Below are 10885 nucleotides of genomic sequence, written 5' to 3'. Positions count from 1 at the left end.
GATCGTAGAGTTCTGATCATGGAATTCCAAATGCGTCATGAATCTACACCTACAGTACCAGTCAAAAGTTTGGGTACACCTACTCATTCAATGGTTTTTCTTTATTTTTTGCTATTTTCTACATTGTTGAATAATAGTGAAGAAATCAAAACTATGAAATAACACATGGAATCATGTAGTAACAAATCCAAATATATTTGAGGTTCTTCAAAGTAGCCACCCTTTGCCTTGATGACAGCTTTTCAACCTTTTCAACCTCTTGGCATTCTCTCAACCAGCTGCTTTTCCAACGGTATTGAAGGAGTATTCACATATGCTGAGCACTTGTTGGCTGCTTTTCCTTCACTCTGCGGTCCAACTCATCCCAAAGCAGCTCAACTTGGTTGAGGTCGGGTGATTGTGGAGGCCAGGTCATCTGATGCAGCACTCCATCACTCTCCTTGGTCAATTAGTGAGCGTTGCATATATGAAAGGCATTTCTAGATGAAAATAGTACCAAAGCTATTACTGAAAGGACAGCTACTGTAATACCATCATGTGGGAGAGGGCACTTTTTGTAATACACAAAGGGCCAGTGGTGTAGTGGAGGCTATAGGCAGGTACAGTGTATTTGGAAAGTATTCAGACCCCTTGAATTCAATTGCTTCTCCCCCCCTAATCAATCTACACACAATACCCCATAATGATGAAAGCAAAAACAGGTTTTCAGAAATGTTTGCTAATTTATAAAAAAAATTAATACTGAAATATTATATTTGCATAAGTATTCAGACCCGTACTCAGTACTTTGTTGAAGCACCTTTGGCAGTGATTACAGCCTTGAGTATTCTTGGGTATGACCCTACAAGCTTGGTACACCTGTATTTGGGGAGTTTCTCCCATTCTTCTCTGCATATCCTCTTAAGCTCTGTCAGGTTGGATGGGGAGTGTTGCTGCATAGCTATTTTCAGGTCTCTCCAGAGATGTTCCATTGGGTTTAAGTCCAGGCTCTGGCTGGGCCACTCAAGGACATTCAGAGACTTCCCCCGAAGACACTCCTGCGTTGTCTTGGCTGTGTGCTTAGGGTCGTTGTCCTGTTGGAAGGTGAACCGCCCCAGTCTGAGGTCTGCCTCCACCATGCCTCACCGTACGGATGGTGCCAGGTTTCCTCCAGACATGATGCTTGGCATTCAGGTCAAAGAGTTCAATCTTGGTTTCATCAGACCAGATAATTTTGTTTCTCGTGGTCTGAGTCCTTTAGGTGCCTTTTGGCAAACTCCAAGCGGGCGGTCATGTGCCCTTTACTGAGGAGTGGCTTCCATCTGGCCACTCTACCATAAAGGCCTGATTGGTGGAGTGCAGCAGAGATGGTTGTCGTTCTGGAAGGTTCTCCCATCTCCACAGAGGAACTCTGGAGCTCTGTTAGAGTGACTGGTTCTTGGTCATCTCCCTAACCAAGGCCCGTCTCCCCCGATTGCTCAGTTTGGCTGGCGGCCAGCTCTAGGAAGGGCCTTGGTGGTTCCAAACTTCTTCCATTTAAGAATGATGGAGGCCACTGTGTTCTTGGGGATCTTCAATTCTGCTGAAATGTTTTGATACCCTTCCCCAGATCTATGCCTCGACACAATCCTGTCTCATAGCTCTACCGACAATTCCTTCAGACCCCATGGCTTGGTTTTTGCTCCTTTTTATAGACGGGTGTGTTCCTTTCCAAATCATGTCCAATCAATTGAATTTACCACAGGTGGACTCCAATCAAGTTGTAGAAACATCAAGGATGATCAATAGAAACAGGATGCACCTGCGCTCAATTTCGAGTCTCATAGAAAAGGGTCTGAATAATAATGTAAATAAGGTATTTCAGTGTTTATTTTTAATACAATTGCTAAAATAAAATAATAAACATGTTCATTATGGAGTATTGTGTATAGAATTAATTATTTATTTATTACTTTCCAAAGCACTGTATATGGCATATACCCACTTTTTATTTTTCCAGAGGGCATTGCCTATACCCACTTCTTAATCCCTACTGTTGCATATCAAATTAGTGTAGTGGAGGTATAAGATGTATGTATTGTATTTATGTAGTACAACAGGGAAATCATGCACAAAGTAGTCAACACAACTGCAAAGCATGTGAAGTACGCTAAATATACCAAAGTATGATGGATACCCCTTCAAATGAGTGGATTTGGCTATTTCAGCCACACCCGTTGCTAGGAAAGACGTTTCAATTTATGATCTACCAGTAAATGCTAACTAAGGCAACAATGGGTATGAAACAGGTATTGATAAAGTTTGATCTTGGTCTTGTCTTGGTTAGTAGGCTATTTGCAATGCTCAATTCAGTCATCATGCGCTGTCTGTATGAACATTTCTAAAGGCTTTCCCCCAAAAAACATACAAAAAAATGGACTGCAATGTAGGCCTACCTGACAGTGATATAATGCTGATTTGTATCATGTGAGGGCATTTGTTTTACACAATTGAATTAAAGGGAAACTACACCCTTCAAAAATATTTTTTCCCCAGACCTCAAAATGGTCTCCTGATGTGGTTAAAGCATTGTTGTGGACATAGAACATCACTTTTTTTATTTTAAAAGAACGGTGTGATTTTGAATAAAAATATGTACAATTCATAGGAAAACGTATGGTTTTCCAGACAGGACCCACTGCATAGCGCCGATGGAAAGACAGCAGTCACACACAGCATGATGTTAAAGAATAAGTAGCCCATTCACTCAGACTTACTACTAAAGCCAGTTGGTCCCAATCACAAGAATACAAAAACACAACCTTTTTGCAAAGTATTTTCCAATTGAAATGTATAATTATTACTTCCCATTGCAACAAACATTTTACATTTAGCACTCAAAGTCACCGGTGATCTAAAGTTGAAATGCAGCCATGTTTCACACACACAAGTTATTTTCAAAGAGATGGCTAACAACAGCATGCGAGCTGCAATAAAAAACACAGTTCCACTCAATGGATGAGTTATTCATGAAAAGGGAGACGCTAATAAATTAGCAACAGTATCCATCCTCTTTGATAACACCTGCTGCAGTTGCTGTAAACTAGCCTACAACAAAAGCTAGCTAGCTATACCTACTACTGCTTGCTATACCTACTACTGCTTACTGGAATCCACTCCTCAGTAAACGGTCCCACCCATTACAAGTCAATGTGATTGGTTAATTCCAATGTCACTCCAAAATGTTGCTTTAATACAGATGAATGGCAGATGCCTTCTATCAAGCTTCTGATGGCCTAGCCAATGGCTTACTTAAAGAGCTAGATTTATCTCCCCAGAGATCACCAAAGATAAATCCTGATTGGATCATGTTCTCTTCAGTGTTAACCCTTTCCTTTCTAACAAAACTGAAAAGTTTAAATCAAAACATAATTAAAAAGAATATAATTAGAATTACTTTATAAATCCGTAGCCCTTCTCTGAAGGCTTAGAAGGCCCTCATTGTTCCCCACTGTGTTTGGGTTAGTAATAATTCGTAGAGTGGCTCTATTTTCCCTTAGCATACATTTTCTTTTTACAATTCTGAATGTCTAAAGAATCCATATGTTGTTCTGAAATATGAACACAGAAATACTGGACATTTTGAACTCTTATTATGGTGCTGATTTGACAAAATTACAATCATGGTCTTGAATTGGACTTTTATGACTTGAATTTGACATTTTTCTGGTTATGGTCTTGACTCAGTCTTGCCCTTCCCAAAGGCTTCCGGTCTTGGTCTTAAATCGGTCTCGAACACAACACTGATTGTAATACTTAGACACTAGAGGGCAAGCTTGCTCAAACTATTCATCCTGATGTTTGTAAACCAGAGACTGTCATTCTTCTTTTTTTCAGATCCCTGTTTTATGTATTATCTTGTTTACCCGTGATTTATTACCAACGTTGGGGAGTAATGGATTACAAGAAAAAAAGGTAACTAATCGGTTAAATTACCAGTAAAAATATTGTAATCAGATTACAGATACCTTTGAAAATCTTTGAAGATTACTTTTAAATTCAGAAAAGATGTTTGTGAAAATAAATATGACACCTCTGTTTTCGCAATGACATTCAAATCAGCATTGAAAAAAGGCGCAAGTTAAAGTTTTTTTTATCACCTGAGCGAGTCTGATCACAAGTCAGAGACCACTATGATGACAAACCAAATGTGTTTGATGGATTACGGGAAAAGAGCAGGAATAGGCTTTTATAGGATACAGTCCAAGCTATGTATTCCAATAAACACTTTGAGGGAAGGATGACAGTAGTGGTGTAGTCTCACTTATTATTGATATGTACATACAGTAGGCTATTGATGTGAATCACACTGCTGCTCTCTCATTTAGATATTTGCACCTTAAGGATTGTGGTTGTTGTGGATGGCTGTTCACAAATCTAAATGTTTATTTGAACCCGATAATGGTTGAATTCAAGAAGTTTAAGGTGCCTATCTATCAATCATTGTTTTTCATTAAACCAGTGGACAGCCAGTGAAAAATGCTCTCTTGTAACTAAATGCTCTCTGATCCAAGCCTGTGGAATAAAAGTGGGGCTTTTATTGCTCCATCTAATTCATGCTGATCAAATAAATACATCCATAGGACTAATGGACACATTAGTTGCTACATCCATTTTTGGAGTAATAAATATCCATTGATTGCTGAAGAATATAACTTACAAATGTCTCATGAGCTTAGTTCAACTGTCACACTCCATGAGAACCCAAAATATAAGCGTGTTTTTCTCCAATGTTTGTAAACATTGTAAATGTAAACAAACACTGTATAGCCTCATAACATGGTTAAAATAATCATTTTGATATCATGGATGGTCAGTCCTCGCATCCATAGCTCTTTCTATTAATCTGAGAGTGGTTACATTTCTCCAGGCCCATCCCTCAGTTTTTTATCAAGAGAGACGGGGCGGGGCGACTTTTGTTATTGTTTTATCTGTGGATTTGCCCTTTAAACAGCTGCATATTATCAAGATATCAAAGTGTCACCAACAAAAATATTAACAATAGACCTATAGCAAATGTAGCATATGGCATTCATTTTTCACATGTAAATAGCACTTTTCAGTGGTACTCAAAACATGCCACTCCATGAGCACAGCATTCATTTTTCAACTCTAATCATAAACAACAGAGTAGGGCTGGCTAATAAGTCCTTAGTTTTGGGGTCATGCGCAGGAAAAACAAATAGACTAATCTATTTTTCCATATTTCCATGTCCTATTTATGAAGATCAAGGGGTATAACATTTATTGGAATGACTGGAATTCTGATAGATCGTTTTTAATGTAAAGATAACATTTAATTGTATTATTATATGTAGTAGAAAGCGATGGTTTAGAAGAAGCCAACATAATCAACCCATAAAGTAAAATGAATCATCCATATATGGCCAGCTATGTAAACTTTAACATTGATTTATCCTGCAATAATGTCATTACATTTTTTAACATACACATACATTTTTGTATTCTTTTAATGCCTCTTGCGGGGAAGGGAAAGTAATCTAAAAGTAACTGAATGTAATCAGATTACGTTACTGAGTTTGGGTAATTTAAATGTTACGTTACTGTTACAATTTTATAGTTAACTAGTAGGGGATTACATTTAAAAAGTAACCTACCCAACCCTGTTTATTAACTACTGATATTAAGTCATGAGATTATTGATAACAGTGAATTATCCATAAATGACTACCATGTGCCATAGGAGAGCATTAGTGATCTTCTTGATCCATATCTAATTTTAATGATGTGATGTATAGTTAATACCTGGCTTTGAATGCATGCATAAACTAACAGAGCATTAGGCTGAGACAGGGGTTTATTTAATCAAAACAAATAGTTGCATTACGGTATAAATAGAAAAACAATCCTCTCCCTGCCCTGATAGGAAGACTCTTTTTTATTTAACACTATTTAACTCGGACAATATTTGTTTCTAGTTAGTAAACGCAAGAAGTATGTCAGGCGTTTCCTGTTTTTACTGAATAGTGCTCACTGCTCAAAGCCCTTCTACCGCAAGCAGTCATTTTGTCTGAGAGATAGAGGTCATCTCTACATCTCTATGCCCACTGGGACAAACCTCTTGGCAATGAGAATCACACATGACACACTTTAAGCTGCAAGCCGCTTGTTCTAAATAATGCAACATGTCTGGGAGATGATTCACTTTCTCCTGCAATATTGATTTCAGAATTCTGTATTTCCATTTCAGTGTCACATATCACACAAGACAGAGGTTCATATGAGACAGACAACAGATTATTTACAGAAATGGTAATACTGGGTGGCTTTTGAGGTCTGTGTGTGTGTGTGGTAGGGACACGTAAGAGGGTCACCTGTGTCTATTTTTCTCTTAATACATCCTGACAGTTGGATCTCTGCTACGTCTCAGACCGCACCATCATTAGTCATGATAGTATCTGGGGAGAATGCTGTGAGTCATATGTGCACACTATTCTCTACATGTATTTATAAGACACTGCACATTTATATTTGATGAAGTGCTTGTCATCTTTAAGAGAGGAAAACCGAGAAGTGTGATGATGTGGTCCTTCTGTAGCTCAGTTGGTAGAGCATGGCGCTTGTAACGCCAGGGTAGTGGGTTCGATTCCTGGGACCACCCATACGTAGAATGTATGCACACATGACTGTAAGTCGCTTTGGATAAAAGCGTCTGCTAAATGGCATATATATATATATGCACTATACAAATTGCCCATTAACGAGGGAATCATAGATTCAAGTAGGAAAACTCTTGACAAAAGCGAAAATGTGAAATTCCACAAGGTTTAACCAAACACACTGACTTACACATGGGCAAATTCACATCAAGCAGACTTATACATAGGCCTACTGTCCTACTGCGCTGTGCGTATAGCCAATGCTACTCAAGGGAATGGAAAAGTTATGCCACTGGTGCCATAGCAACCATATCCAGATGCTGCCATTTACTGAGAGAGAGTGAAAGATTATGTAGCGTTGGTTGGAGCCTTATTCTAACGCGTCCTCCCTCCTCCACACTCGATCAAGTCAGGGTGAGCTGCCTACTGCACATGTTCCACTGTATGTCCGCAGGCACTCACAGGGGAGAACATTGATTGTTGGGTACACATACACAGAAGCTTATTATAACCCCAGTAACGTGTACACACATACATGTATGCCATACGCACACACTGGCAGCTGTCATGTCGTGGAGTTTTTGATCCTGTCTTCAGAGACCTGCAGTCTGAGTCTGGCTGGGTTGCTGTCTCTGGTGTGAAGGCTGGAACAGAGTAGTACACGGAGGACACGACCCCGGAGGACACGACCCCGGAGGACACGACCCCGGAGGACACGACCCCGGAGGACACCACCCCGGAGGACACCACCCCGGAGGACACCACCCCGGAGGACACCACCCCGGAGGACACCACCCCGGAGGACACCACCCCGGAGGACACCACCCCGGAGGACACCACCCCGGAGGACACCACCCCGGAGGACACCACCCCGGAGCCCTGCAGAGGGCCCTACTGAGCAGGGTTTAGTAGTCAGAGCCTACATTACTCATTGGAACACACTATCACTGCTAAACCAGAAACCAGGGTTGTATTGATTACGTCTTACAAAAGAAGCTGTTTACTGTTTAAGAACCAAAACGCAAACAAAACGGGGCGGGACCTACCAGAATTTGTCCAATAGAAACTCTTGTTTTTGTTGGCAAACAACAGATGAAACGTTTTTCAACAGAATTGACGTAACAAATACATCCCTGCTCTTCTCATAAACACTATCTACTGGGAGGAAGTGGCATCCAATGCTTCGAATTCCAATGTGAATTAGAGTTAATCACATTCATGATCATCTAAATCAAAACTTATTGATATGTAGACTAGAGATGTAACATTTCTCATCCATCATGCAATCATATTAAATGGATTATTCAAACCCATCGGTCCAAAGACAGGCTAGTGTATAATGAATCTGTTAATGAAAGAGAACATGGTGCTGCATGCATTCTCCTTTATTATGTCCCCCTTTCATCTTCCCTTTTTACTCTCCCTCTCGCTTTCTTCACCTTTCCCACTACTCTTTATCTATCTCTTTCTGGTGGCTAGAGGTGATATCTCTGCCCTCCTCTTCTCCCTGTCCTATTCAACACCAAAAGCACATTACCTCACTCGTCGCATCGCATGTTCCAGCTTATTCATAATCACCCACAATCCCACAGGAGGCAGGAAGTGTGGCGCTGATTAGCTTACTGTTGTCAGTCGGAACTAGGAAACTCCAAAATGTCCGACTTTGGCTGAACGGGGCACGTGTATAACTACAACCACTCAGAAACAAGTCGGAAATGTCCAAGTTTCCAAGTTCTAACTAACCCACGAACACGGCATTATTTATGCATAAACTCCTCCCCTCTGATAGGGTGTGTGTGCTAGCTCTATCTAATTAACAATTAAAACATGCAACTGTAATTGCTTAGAAAAACATTACAAAATATCTCTCTGCTTTGCCCCTGGGGGAGTGAGTGTGCAGTGATTCATGGGAGGCGGTGATTGTAATTTGCCGAGGGAGGCGCAGTGACATGGGGTGCCTGTTTGTTATGGTTGCTCCATAGTTCCCCTCTGTTTTCAGTTGTTTTAGGAGAGGGTCTACAGCAATGTATGCCATTTATGCATACAGGGCAAGCACACCGTAGCAGTGATACTATGAGCCCACAATTCGTGAGAGGATAAATTTCCATTTAGTTCCATGACAGTACAGTAAATTCAAGCACGGTGCAATAACATTGCTTGAATAGAGCAGTGGAGGCTGGTGGGAGGAGCTATAGGAGGATGGGGCTCATTGTAATGGCTGGAATGGAATTAATGGAACGGTGTCAAACGTGGTTTCCATGGTTGATCTGTTTGATACCGTTCCATGAATTCCATTCCAGCCTTTACAATGAGCCCATCCTCCTATAGCTCCTCCCACCAGCCTCTACTGGAACGTAGGTATTGTAAAAGTATCAGCTTTGTCAGGTAATCAGAGCTATTTAAAGCAGGCACGTGGAGTAAGATTAAGTTGTCCCTAGGCACTGATCTAAGGTCAGTTTCACATTTCCCCCCTAACAGGTAAGGATAGATCCTAGATCTGTGCCAAAGGGCACCCAAAGCCATTAAGAGTTTTTTTATAGACAATAATGGGACTGCAGTGTTGAATGAATGCAGAGTTGTTGTCACGGGGAGCTGCCTTAGTAACGACCCCATCACAGGCAGAGAGCCAACGGAAGAACACACAGGACTTTAAGTGTTTATCTATAATAGATAGGCCAAGACTTATTGATGTCTCTGTGCGTGTGTGTTCGTGTTTTCTAATTCATAATGGATGAGAACGCGGCATTGCGGTTTTCGGCATGCGCAAAGCTGTGAGAGCTCAGCTTAGATAAGGAAGATAGGGTGGGTGTTTGGTTCATTTGCCATGACGCCAACAATGTCACCTTCTCCTCTTCACAGTAAATTGTTTTTGTTCAATGGTTCTTTATTTGTCTATCAACAGGAAAACCGAGACATTGTAAGTAGTCTTTGTTCAATGGTCTTTATTTGTCTATCGGCAGGAAAAGTGAGACATTTCTCCAATGATCCGGTCCTAACCAATAGGCCTTTAATACAGCTATTGATCCCCAGCCTCCTGGCAGAGAGATTTAACACAGAGAGCAACACTCAGGAGACCAACTGATACAGCAGACAAATCAATAGACTAACTCAGTCTCCAAACCTCAGGACACCCAACCTGAACAGTGTATAGTATTAGTACATGAGTCAGAGCAGTTACTGTGGGAACTCTCATGTGTAACACCACACTCACACGTAAAGTCACTACAACCTCAGGTGCTATGCTAAAAACAAAAGCTCCAGGCATAATCAATGGTCACGTTATGATGACGCCACTAATACCTGATGCTGTTCCCTATGGGACATCCATTCCTGTTATTCTTCTTGTACATATTTGATCATTCTTATGCTGTTCTGAATACTGCCCCCCAACTAGCTGAAGTATAACCTGGAGAGATGTCCTGCCTCTCATTCTACATTCTGCTCCTCTCTCACTGGTGATAAATCCTCATCTACTAGCATTGTTATGCTGTTCTGAATACTGACCCCCCAACTAGCTGAAGTATAACCTGGAGAGATGTCCTGCCTCTCATTCTACATTCTGCTCCTCTCTCACTGGTGATAAATCCTCATCTACTAGCATTGTTATGCTGTTCTGAATACTGACCCCCCAACTAGCTGAAGTATAACCTGGAGAGATGTCCTGCCTCTCATTCTACATTCTGCTCCTCTCTCACTGGTGATAAATCCTCATCTACTAGCATTGTTATGCTGTTCTGAATACTGCCCCCAACTAGCTGAAGTATAACCTGGAGAGATGTCCTGCCTCTCATTCTATATCCTGCTCCTCTCTCACTGGTGATAAATCCTCATCTACTAGCATTGTTATGCTGTTCTGAATACTGCCCCCCAACTAGCTGAAGTATAACCTGGAGAGATGTCCTGCCTCTCATTCTAAAGCCTGCTCCTCTCTCACTGGTGATAAATCCTCATCTACTAGCATTGTTATGCTGTTCTGAATACTGACCCCCCAACTAGCTGAAGTATAACCTGGAGAGATGTCCTGCCTCTCATTCTACATTCTGCTCCTCTCTCACTGGTGATAAATCCTCATCTACTAGCATGCCTGCTGCTTCTCTGCTCTGGATCGTTAAGTGCTGTCTGCCCATGTTTGCCCTCTGGTGTCTGTGTCCTCTGTGAGCATGTATTTGCGTATTTTATTATTTACTGCTATTGAAAATAGCCCTTGTCGTGTGTGTGTTTGGGGGGAGGGAGAGAATGAGTTTGAG

This window comes from Oncorhynchus gorbuscha, linkage group LG09 (assembly GCF_021184085.1).
Source record: "Oncorhynchus gorbuscha isolate QuinsamMale2020 ecotype Even-year linkage group LG09, OgorEven_v1.0, whole genome shotgun sequence".
NCBI lineage: Eukaryota > Metazoa > Chordata > Actinopteri > Salmoniformes > Salmonidae > Oncorhynchus > Oncorhynchus gorbuscha.
This window is presented reverse-complemented; position numbering follows the sequence as displayed.